Here is a 12,221-nt window from a genome sequence, read left to right as displayed (position 1 = left end):
AATGAAATAAATACCCAATAATAAAATAAATAAAAAAAAAAAAAAAAAAAAAATGAACTTTATAATAATAAAAAAAGTGTGTGTGTGTGTGTGTGTGTGTGTGTGTGTATACATACACGCGCACATAGTGCCAATGGAGGCCAGAAGAGGGCGTCCAAGTCCCCTGCTGCTGAAATTGCAGGGAGTTGTGAATCCTGCCTAAGGGTAACTAGGTCTGTTAACAGCTAAGCCTTTGCGCCACACCCACTCCCCATTCATTTTATCCTAAGTAGTTGTAATATCAGCAGTGCATAACAATGCAGTAAATCTTTACTGCATGGAGACTGGAAGCCCAGGCCTTAAAAGAATCTGAGTCGGGAAATAGGATCAACAGTAAGGGGGAGGGGGTGTTATTCTTATTTCTACATCTGTGAGCCAGATTTCTCTTCAGTGACATTGTCAAATGAATGTTTGGCCTTCATTTCCCGACGTACAACTACAAAAACAAACCAAACAAACAAAAACCTTGAACTCTCCAAAGGATAAGCATTTTTTTTCATGCTAATGATTGGATGAATGTCTGTCCTTCAATGCTGATTGGGAACTCCCAGATAGCCTCCATTGGATGGGCATCTGCCCGGAGCCAACTGGGGCACAATTTGGAGCAATGAAGGTTTCGGTTAAACTTCCTCAATCCTGAAGGAGGGGTTGGAGGCTAGGTTGATCACCAATAAACTGCAATTTTATCCACCATAGGATGTTCTGAAGGGAGACTCGTGCCCCTCCCTCTGTGATCTGCTGAGATAATGGACCCCAGGGAACTGGAGTTTGCCCAGGAGGCTCAAGGCTAGATGTCATGAGCTAGTAGTGCCTGGGTGTCAGCCATGGGACTGACACCTTCATGAGAAGGTGTCATCTTCATGACATGAGACTTCAGTCAGTCATAGGGACACCTTGAACAGACCTTGGAAGCAGAAGACAGTGATTGTTAGTGATGGGCAGGACCACCCTTGACCTGTGCTGTTAAGCAATACACACTTCTTACCCTCTGTTTCAGCCTGAACCTTATGTCAGGACCCCAAAAATGAGCTTGAGTAAGAGGGGTGCTTACTGTGCCTCTTTGTTTTCTTCCCAACCTAACATCATCAAATAAAATAATTCCCTCTCTTGCTGCTGTTTTGTCTTTTGGCTGAGGAAAGACAGCTGAGCCTAGCTTGCCAAGGGCTTCCAGGTTTGACTCTACCTCTGGTCTTAATGCCTACTCTTAAACAAGTATGGCCGCTCATTGTTTGGAATGACCTCCTTCCTGTACTAGGACCCAACATACTGTTCCCAGAGTTTTAGGGTAACAGTACTTGGGGTCCTGCAGCCCCAACAAACTGGGCTCAGCCAATGTCCCCTCCACCATGGCCTGTCAGCAAGGAACGGTGGAAATCAGAGGGAAGGGGCGAATTTCATGTCACCCACTTGCTTTAAGGCACTGGCTTGGGCTTCAGGTTTAAATAGAGGAAGAAAGAGGTGGAGTCAGGATGGGACAGGAGATGGGTGTACTTAGAGTCCAGGTAGAGGTGTGGTCTTGTTGATCTTTGCCTCCTGGGGTATTCCGAAGAAGTCCTCAGAGCCTGAGGGTTCAGAGTAATTAGTTCTCCAGGCCGGAGTCCTCACCTTCACAGATAACCAGGCCCTCCTGTGGGGAAAGGAGAGCTGTGTCCAGGGAGGCGCTGACCTTTCTAGAATACAAAGGAACACAGGAGGAAAAGCGAAGGGTAATGACTCATCTCCGCCCTCAGCAAAAGCAAAGGAGGCCAGGAGTGGGAGGCAGATGCAGGCTTTCACCTGCTCTTCCTTTTGAGCCCCAGGTGAGGACGCCATGCTTGCTTTTTTTTTTTTTAATATTTTTTTATTATGTATTTTCCTCAATTACATTTCCAATGCTATCCCAAAAGTCCCCCATACCCTCCCGCCTCCCCCCCTTTTTTTTGGACAAAGGTGACTTGAGGGTCCCTCCTTTCCATACCAGACCAAACCAGACTAGAGTCACTCCTTTTAACTCTAATGTTAAAGAAGGCAGTTTCCCTGACGGACCAGTTTGCCCCTTCGGTCTCCTCCAGTCATCTCCATAAGGAAGTGTTCTCCACATCCACCCTAGCAAAAAAAAAAAAAAAAAGTAATCTGGCTTACTTGATGCTAATGGGGTTTTTGTTTTTCTGTTTCCTTGTTCCCACCTCACAAACCCCACTGTTCAGCACTGCCCAGGGGAGTGGGAGGGGAGGGGTTCTCATTCAGGAATCTCAAACTAAAGGCAGTTACACCTGTAACTAAATCATTGTAATTTTGTTTTTGACGATACATAATAAGGCCTGCAAAAAAAAAACCCAAAAAACAAAAAACAATAGGGCAGGGTTCTGGGGGTGGCTCTGTGTGAGTGGTGCATCCAGAGGGGAGAGGCCTTCCATTCCCTGAACACCTGCCCCCATCCAGCTCAGTGTCTGCAACCTTCTAACAGCCTCCACCTTTGATTGATTACAGTCCTCCAGGCTGCGGTGACCACCCCCCCACCACCACAAAATCATTTTTGTTGCTACTTCATAACCGTAAGTTTGCTACTGTTGTGAATCATAATGTAATACCTGTTTTCTGACTGGTTTAAGGGACCCCTGATCTCACTGTTCATTAGCACCCTGTGTGAAAGGAAACAGGCTTCCCCCAGCACTCTGAACTGTTCCCCAAGTGAACCAAAGCAAAGGGAGGCCTGGCTTACGACTGATAACTCAACTGGTGTCTTCAAGCTCCAAGAACCAAACTGTCAATAGTATAATAAGGAAAGAGGATTTGGCTTTGCTTGCATCCTTAAAAGCCATTCTGGTTGGCGAACAGCCAAAGGTAACTTGCAGACGGACTGGGTCCCCAGTCCTAGACAGGTCCCAGGACTGGGCACTCTCTACCCCCTTTGATTGGGTCAAATTATGATTGACAAGGTAGGGAGTAGTCCTAGCAACTGTACTAGCAACAAGTGCAGTGCTTGCGAAGAAGGTCTGTCTAGGTCTGGCTGGCTCGTCCTTCTCCATCTGTACGTATCCTATGCATCCTTCTAGTGGATTACAAGCAGCTCAGGAAATAACCTGTGATGGGTAACCTTGGTGTACGAGCACGCTCCAGTGCCGGGAGCAGGTACTCTTACCCACAGAGCCATCTCCGCCAGTACCACGTACTTATTTTTGACAAAGCAATATACAAAATGTTTTCCCACAGTTGTCCTTGAAGTCATGTGAGGATACCTGTGGGTGTGAATGTTCACTGCAGCACTATTTAAAACTGCAGCCCAGGTGTCCAAAGGCAACAAAGATTTGACCGACGCTCTCTTGAATCTGAGGAAGGAGTGAGGGTATCCTAAGGAGACATTTGAGTCCTTCCCTTTGACTATCTGACTGTGGAGATAATAGATCCCAAAGAGATGGACTTTCTCCGGAGTTCTTAACCTTAGGGGGGCTGTGAAGCCCGGGCCAGCCAGAGGAAGAACTTGTATCCCAGGAACAAGTTTCACAGTTGGACTGGCCACCTTGTAAGACAGACTAGAGCCAAGACAACAACGGACCAAATGGCAGGGGACACACCTTGAGCAGGGATCCTCCTGCCCTGTTTTAGCCTAAACTGCACAGTAACAATCCGAAGATAAACTGGGCATCCTTGCTTGCTCCCTTCCCCAGTGTGGCCACTGAATAAATATCCTTTCTCTGCTTTCGTTTTCCCTTGTGTGATGGTGGACAGCTGACCATGCCTAGCTTGTTAGGGCTGCAGGCCCTGAGGCTTCAACCCTTAAAGGTTTTTTTTTTTTTTTTTTTTTTTTGGCAATTGTCCTTTTTAAAAAAGATGTATTTATTTATCTTATGTATGTGAGTACACTGTAGCTGTACAGATGGTGGTGAGCCTTCATGTGGTTGTTGGGAATTGAATTTTTAGGACCTCTGCTTGCTCTGGTCAACTCTGCTTGCCCTAAGATTTATTATATGTAAGTGCACTGTAGCTGTCTTCAGACACACTGGAAGAGGGCGTTAGATCTCATCACGGATGGTTGTGAGCCACCATATGGTTGCTGGGATTTGAACTCAGGACCTTTGGAAGAGCAGTCAGTGAGAATTTTAAGGGTCGAAGCCTCAGGACCTGGCAGCCCTAACAAGCTAGGTGTGGTCAGCTGTCCACCGTCACACAAGGGAAGGGAAGAAACCGAAAGCAAGAGAAAGGATATTTATTCAAAATGGCCACACTGGGGAAAGGAGCAAGCAATGATGCCCAGTTCACCTTCTTACACACTGAGCTACCTCGTCAGCCCGACCCTTAAGATTCTCGTAACAGTAATATATAACTGTAAAACTAAGAAAGATTTCTATAACCTGATATTAAAAGCATTTTCAATTACATAATCATTATATATTTATATTATACATAATATAAATATTATTGCCAGAAATAGAGCCCTAAACACATACCCAGAATATAGAACACACAGGTTTTTTTTTTTTTTTTTTTTTTTTTTTTTTTTTTTCGAGGCAGGGTTTCTCTGTGTAGCCCTGGCTGTCCTGGAACTCACTTTGTAGACCAGGCTGGCCTCGAACTCAGATATCCGCCTGCCTCTGCCTCCCAAGTGCTGGGATTAAAGGCGTGCGCCACCACGCCCGGCTCAGGTTTTGTTTTAATTGTTGTTTTTAGGATAAGATCTCATAGAGCCCAGGCTGGCCCCCAAACCTCTGTGTAGCTAAGTAAAACCTTGAATTCATAATCCTCCTGCCTCCAGCAGTGACTACAAAGTGGGCAGAATCTGTGGGCTTGACTGGTGTCTGGGTGAATTTTTCACTTAGTACAGATTTCTGAGTTGGACTAAATGTACAAGTGCAAGAAAAAAATTGTAGAGTCAAAAGAATGAGAGGCACTGTGTGGGATACAATGAAAAACACTCAGATGGGGGCTGGAGAGATGGCTTAGTGGTTAAGAGCACTGGCTGCTCTGCCAGAGGTCCCTCGTTCAATTCCCAGCACCCACATGATGGCTCACAACCATCTGTCATGGAATCTGATGCCCTCTTCTGGTGTGTCTGAAGACAGCGACCCTGTACTCACATACATAAAATAAATAAATCTTTAAAACAAACAGAAAACCACTTAGATGTATTTCAAGAGAGCGCCAGTCAGTTGAAGAGTGTGAAAGGCAGAATTACTTGAAGTAGGGATGTTTTGTCTTTAAACCCCCAGAGCAAAGGGAGGAAGCGAACAGGAGTTAGTTACCAGTGGCGGGTAGGGCTGTTCTCTGCTTGCTATAATCTAGGACTAAGTCCTCATTACTATGAGGGAATGGGAAGCAGGTTTCTTGTGGTTAGAAAAGAGGGCGCAGATATGAGAGGTGGGGAATGGAAGGCAGTGCTGTTTGCTGAAATTGGAAGCACAAAATAATGTGGGCCCCTCCTTTCCTCCACTACACCCCATCACACACATACTCTTGTTTTCACATATACTCTTACCTAGGTAGCCCAGAGTGGCCTCAAATTCCAAATTCCCATGCCTATCTTCTAAGTATCAGAAGTATAAATATATAGCTGTTCACCATTGTACCCTGCTTGAATTCATGATTTTCAACATATGAAGGTGTGCGTGCACACACATTGCGAGCGTGTATGTGTGTGTGTATGTATGTTTAGTGCTACTGAGAAACCCAGAAGTAAGCAATCATGGTCCAGTAGCAGTGCACTAGGACTGGAGCCCATGTTGATGTCTATAAATGATTCTCTTTTCCACAAGAATAGCCAGCACTTGCTGGAAAAATGATCAGTTCCAGGGCTTGGGGACTGGAGCAGGGGAAGTGTAGTGTGCACCTGAAACATGCCACTGTCCCAGACGGTAAGAAAACCTTCCAAGAATGGTACAAGAAGACAAGGAAACCGGTTTGGGGACTATTGGTGCTAGCTGCTGCTGGGGCAGGGACAGTCACTGCCTTCAATTGTGTGTTCACTGGTGAGTCTACCCACTTCAGCGAATGGTTCTATACCCAGCGGCACGTGAGCCACTGTGGTTAGACTCAAGGGGTGCAAAACAAGAAGGCATGAAGGGGCTCGAGGGTTGTGCAAAGGTTAAGAGCACCTGCTACTCTTGTAGAGAACCCACATGGGGCCCACAACCGTCCAAACTACAATTCCAAGCATCCAATGCCCTCTTCTGGCCTCTGCAGGTAGCAGGCACACGTGGGGCACATGAGTACATTCAGGCAAAACATGTAATATTAAAAAAAAGAGAGAGAGAGACATGAACATGTCAGAGGGACTGGAGGGGAAGATGAGAAGACAGGGAGAATAATCAGAATGCACTGTGTATATATGAAATTGTCAAAGAATAAATTTAATTAATAAAAAAACAGTTTGAGGAACTTCCTCTGGGTAAATCCGAGAATTTTTACAACAATAGTGGTGGTGATGATGATAATAACAATAGGAGGCTATGAATGCACTAAATAAACCAGGACTCCAAATGTCCTGTAAGTAGACAGAGCAGCACAGACAACTGGAGGGGCAACTCTCCCTACCATAGGACACAGCAAAGCAATGGAGAAGGAATGATGGAGTGAGGAGGCTGAGATCGAAGGCTTCAAAGACAGGACATTTATCAAAAAAAAAAAAAAAAAAAAAAAGACAGGACATTCACCTATTTTGATACATTTGATAGATTTATCAACCATAAAGGAAAACATAGTGCCCACAATGGAGAGTTTGGGACACATCATCTTAAACATGCGATCAAGGTTAAAAATAAAGAAAGCTGCCGGGCAGCCGGGTGGTGGTGGTGCACACCTTTGATCCCAGCACTTGGGAGGTAGAGGCAGGCAGATCTCTGTGAGTTTGAGGCCAGCCTGCTCAACAGAGTGAGTTCTAGGGCAGCCAGGAACACACAGAGAAACCCTGTCCCGAGAAGATAAAAAAAAAAAAAAAAAAAAAAAAAAAAAAAAGAAGAGAGAGAGAGAGAACGAGAACAGTCTACATTCTGAGGGGAAGCTGAAGTGGTTTCATTTTCTTACCAAGACTACACACCACTCACTACAGAACAGCAACAGATATAGTAGCTACACAGTATTGAACACCACACACAAGACTTATACACGAGATACAGTCAAGCCTGCATTATTTGTAGAAATTTAAAATGTCAAGTTAAAAACTTGTTTCTATTTTCATGAGCACAATGTTAACTTCTCGCCATTTAATGAAGATGCCCTCTTGAGATGGACAGACGGCAGGACAGTCTAAAGCACTGCCTTGATTGGGTGCACAAGCCTGACTGAGCTCAGTTTGATTCCTAGCACCCACTCGAGTACAAGGGTGTGCCACGGTAACCCAGTGCTCTCAGAAAGAGATGGAGAGTGGAGACAGGAGAATCAGCAGAGCTTTCGGACCACCTAGGCCAGAGTACTACTCAGTAAGAAGCAACAGAAGAGACTACATCCCCCCCCAAAAAGGTGCAAAGAGAGAACAGACTCCCAAAAGCTGTCCCCTGACCTCCACATGCCTGAAGGACACCTCCCATATCTCTGTGTGTGTGTTTTACAGAAAAAGGAAGGAAGGAAGGAAGGAAAAAATATAAAGGCTTTTGTCTTTTTGCCCATGGTCACTTGAATCATGAGACAAAATAAAATTTTCTTCCCTTAAATTGCTTTTTGTGGAGCCTTTGGTTACAATAACTATCCAATTCCCACCACAGGAGAAAAAAAAATGTGTGGAGATTCGAGTGTATTTCATCAATCAAACAACACAGAACAAACTGAGCACATAGTGTGTCGGGTGCCAGCAGAAAGAATAGAAACGCATATCGAAGAGTAAGCCTGCCAGGCGGTGTTGGCGCACACCTTTAATCCCAGCACTTGGGAGGCAGAGGCAGGCAGATTTCTGAGTTGGAGGCCAGCCTGGTCTACAGACTGAGTTCCAGGACAGCCAGGACTATACAGAGAAACCCTGTCTTGGAAAACCAAAAAAAAAAAAAAAAGAGTAAGCCTGCTGGAGCAATTTTTTATCTCTTTATTAACCTAAATAATGGGTTATTAGAACTAAAAGCATTAAAGTGCCAACTAAGGATGAAAAGTAATTGTTCTTTCTGGAGAAACGTTTAGCCTTAGAAGCAGAAAACAGTTAGAAAAAGACAATGGGGTGTATAATTCTGGGGTGACCAGACCTGCCTCTGCCTCCCAAGTGCTGGGATTAAAGGCATGCGCCACCACTGCCCTGCAGACCCAGCCCTTTTGTGAGTAAGTTCAGAGCTACAGATCAGACAAGCTAGAACATTAATCATAATTGCTGATCCAGAAGTGATGTGATGTCTGGGGTTTATATCAAACAATAGAAGTAAGCAGTAGCTTGTAGATGAAGGAAGACAGTTCAGGGGTCCAGTGGTGTGCAGCACAGTGTGTAGAGCCCTTCCCAGAGCCTGGAGCTTGGAGTCTACCTCCTCAGAGAACTGGGTGGTGGGTGATACACGCCTGTAACCCCAGCACTTAGCAGGAGGCAGAAGTTCAGGGTCAGCGTCTGGGTTACATAGTAAATTCCCACACCATCCTGGGCCCGAGCTATAGAGTAAGAAGAAGAAAAGGAAAAAAAATCCATTTAAAAAAGTTAAAGCGCAAAACATTGTGTCTGAGATTACACATCTCTTTAGGATTTTACTAAAAACAAGATGAGAGAGGTGGCTAGAGAAAGGCTCAGCAGCTAGTTGTCATGGAGTGCACTTCTAGAGATAGGTTCCCAGCACCCACATGGTGGTTTACAACTTCTGTAACTTCAGTGCCAGGGGAGGGCACACACACAAATAAAAGACAATAGTAAAAATTTTAATTAAAAAAAAAAAGGCTTTGGGCTGGAGAGGTGGCTCAGCGGTTGAGACTGAAACGCTCTTGCGAGTCATCTGAGTCAGCTCCCTGCACCTTTGTTGGGAGGCTCTTGATGGCCATGTCCATGGAAACCTTGTGTGCGTATAGGTGTTATACACCTATACACACTTATACACGAACCTATGTGTTCATGTATAGGTGTGGGCACAAAACCTCTTGTGCCCACACCTATACATAAACACATAGGCACATAATTAAAAACAGTGTATTTAGCTCACTCAGTCAAAGTGTTTGCCTCCCAGGCAGGAAGGTCCTGGACTTAATTTCTAGTTTTACACTAAAAAAGATGTAGGCATGGTAAGGCAGATTTGGAGCCCTGACTCCTAGGAGGTAGAAGCAAGAGAATCAGAAGTTCAAGGTCATTGTCAGCTACCTAGAGAGTTCTGGACCAGCCTGGGATACATGAAAACCTGTCTATAAACAAACAAACAAATGAACATACAAATAAATAAATGGGAAGGATTTCTTGAGGACCAGTATATATGTATGTTATATACTCTTTAAATATGTTAGAGAGCTTTCAAAATGAGAATGGAATGTACCAATCTTTGTATATCAAGTATAGTTAAAAAAAAAAAAAAGTAATATAGATGTCAGATTTTTAACATCAAGTTTGCTACAGCTGAGGTGTGGCCCAGTGGTCAGTGCTTGCCTAGTATTAGGGAAGTCCTAGGTTCAACCCCCATCACTGCAATAAACAAATAAATGTAAAAATAAAATTTATTCATGTAGCTTGGAAGGGAATAAGCATTCCTGTCACTTAAGAAAATATGAAGGGATTGCCTTGGCTTCTGCAGGAGATGCTGTGGGGATCACTCTCCTCTACAAACACACCACTGGACGGGAAAGCCTTCCGGGGAGCAATACTCATTTCACTTACACATTTATTAATTTGTTTTCAGTGAAAATGATTCAGTGCTATTTGCAATGCTTGGTCCATAAAAACTATCTGCATCAAGATAAATGGTTTTACTTTTTCACATCTGGTCATCTGCTCCCGGGCTATGACATCATCTATTCTTGTTTCTCGTAAGGGGCAATGAATAATTAGTTTCTGGTGTCATTAGGGGTTGTTCATGCTGGCTAACGATTAACCACTGCTCGCTCCAGGATACAGAATCTGACTGGAAAATGGAGTCTCATTTCAGATCTTTGCTCCGGAGAGTGTACAAATCTAACACAAGCAAGAACCCAACTCCCCTACCTAGTAAAGACTGATGTTACGTGCAATCCATGGTAGGACCGATCACTGCTCAGTTGTTATAGTGACATGACGGGATGTGTTGGCACCACGCCAGCCTCTGATCTCCTGTTACCTCTAGAGGCAGCCACCTCTAATAGTTTTATGAAAAATGGCTTTGTACTGTTTTTTTTTTAATAGTGTCTGTGTGTGCAAACAGCCATTGGCCATATAGTCAATGGTGTAGCACACATATAATGATGACTTCGTAAGATTGAATGGCCTTGTGATACACACATCTTATTCCCAGCACCTGAAAAGACAGAAGCAGAATATTTCTGTGGGGTTCAGGCCAGCTCACTATGTAGTGAGTTCTAGACCAGCTAGGGGTACATAGGGAAATCTGTTCTTAAATAAATAAATAAAGTGACCTAATGATATCATATCCATTTTAGATAAGGACATTGCATGATGTCTACATAATAAAATCACCTAACAACACATTTCTGAATGTATTACCATTGTTAATGGATGAATCAGTCTAATTTCCTCGACCCTGTAATAACAGCAGCAAATTATTGGGTCTTTCCCCATGTTTGTTAGTGATTTGGGTTCCTTATTTATTTGTAAATTTCTAACCTGTAGATTCATTTGTCAAACCTTAAAAACTACTATTTATTCTCTCTCTCTCTCTCTCTCTCTCTCTCTCTCTCTCTCTCTCTCTCTCTCTCTCTCATGTGTATAACACGTGCCTGTGGCTGTCCAAGGAGGCCAGCAAGAGGGCACAGATCCCATGGACCTGGGCTCTTGAGTAGATGGTTTTGAGCCTTCTGATATAGGTGCTAAGTACTGAACCTAGGTCTCCTGGAAGCAGTGTCATCTCTCCAGCCCGTGTCCCACTTCTTAGTGCCAGGCTGTTCTTTCTTATAGCTGCACCATCTCTTCTGGAACTAATGTCTTCTGTGTGCTGTTAACTATTTACTCTAGTTTCCTTGCATTTGAGAAAATAAACAAACAAAATGCTTTTCAACAAGGTCACCTATATATATAATATTTTTCCATGCTCCTTGTCTGTTTCTCTTTGTGTGTCTCTCTCCCATGCACACACACACACACAAATATAAAAATTTAAAAAGTAAAATGTGGCTATGATTATGAACGGACAAGAAGAAATGAGAATGACAGATGTACACACAAGCTGATTCTCTTAAACATAGAACTCTTAAGAGAAAAAAAATAAATGCAGTGGCTGGAGAGATGCTCAGCGGATGCGAGCACATCCTGCTCTTCTAGAGAAATCAAGTCCAGTTTTCCACAAGAGCCTGCGATCTCTCCAGCCAGCCTGGGCAAAATCTTCTTCTGGCCTCCAAAGTGAACCTGCACTCATGTGCGCTTGTGCACACACATGCACATAATTAAAAAATAAATCTAGGGGCTGGTGAGATGGCTCGGTGGTTAAGAGCACTGACTGCTCTTCCGAAGGTCCTGAGTTCAAATCCCAGCAACCACATGGTGGCTCACAACCATCTGTAACGAGATCTGATGCCCTCTTCTGGTGTGTCTGAAGACAGCTACAGTGTACTTACATATAATAAATAAATAAATCTTTAAATAAATAAATCTAAGAATTAGGTGCAACTCATTGTCATCTAAGAGATAGACCAAAAGGAGGCCAGCAGCTTCAGGTTAGAAAGACTCTATAGGAAAGAGCAGGATTTTAACTAAGGAAGGACATTTGGAGGTTGCCTTGGTGATATCTGGATCATGGTGTCTCTGATGTCTAAGGCCAATCTCTGCCTTCATTATCAGTGTGACCTTCTAGAATGACAGATTCCCTGAGAGCCAGGTAGTCTGTGCCCAACATCTTGCTTTGTGCTGTTTAGCTATGGCACATTTGAATGTGTCCAAGTTATGTTGACTTTAAGAAAAATATAGAGTATATGACTAATTTGGATATTAAATGAGAGCATTTAAATGTTTCAAAAAGTCTGAGGCACATACATGAAGATACAAGATATTGAAAATAAAGGGAGCTGGGCAGTGGTGGCGCACGACGCCTTTAATCCCAGCACTTGGGAGGCAGAGGCAGGCGGATTTCTGAGTTTGAGGCCAGCCTGGTCTACAAAGTGAGTTCCAGGACAGCCAGGGC

At 43.9% G+C, this 12,221-nt stretch overlaps 1 long non-coding RNA gene across 3 annotated transcripts in view; it reads right to left on the bottom strand.

Annotated features, from left to right (window-relative positions):
• Positions 1-12,221, bottom strand: part of LOC110283708 — a 19,989-nt gene that overhangs the window by 4,649 nt on the left and 3,119 nt on the right. For 2 of the 3 annotated variants that reach the window (XR_003835295.1, XR_003835296.1), the window contains exons 2-3: positions 1,997-2,124; positions 1,531-1,666 (exon numbers count right to left, since the gene is read on the bottom strand). This is a non-coding gene — a long non-coding RNA (uncharacterized LOC110283708). Of the gene's footprint in view, positions 1-107; positions 1,667-1,996; positions 2,125-12,221 lie in introns of those variants that run through there. The other variant, XR_002376877.2, reaches the window with a different exon arrangement.

Source organism: Mus caroli, chromosome 17 (genome assembly GCF_900094665.2).
Source record: "Mus caroli chromosome 17, CAROLI_EIJ_v1.1, whole genome shotgun sequence".
In the NCBI taxonomy this organism is placed as follows: domain Eukaryota; kingdom Metazoa; phylum Chordata; class Mammalia; order Rodentia; family Muridae; genus Mus; species Mus caroli.
The sequence above is the reverse complement of the archived record's forward strand: the minus strand, read 5'-3'. Positions and strand labels throughout refer to the sequence as shown.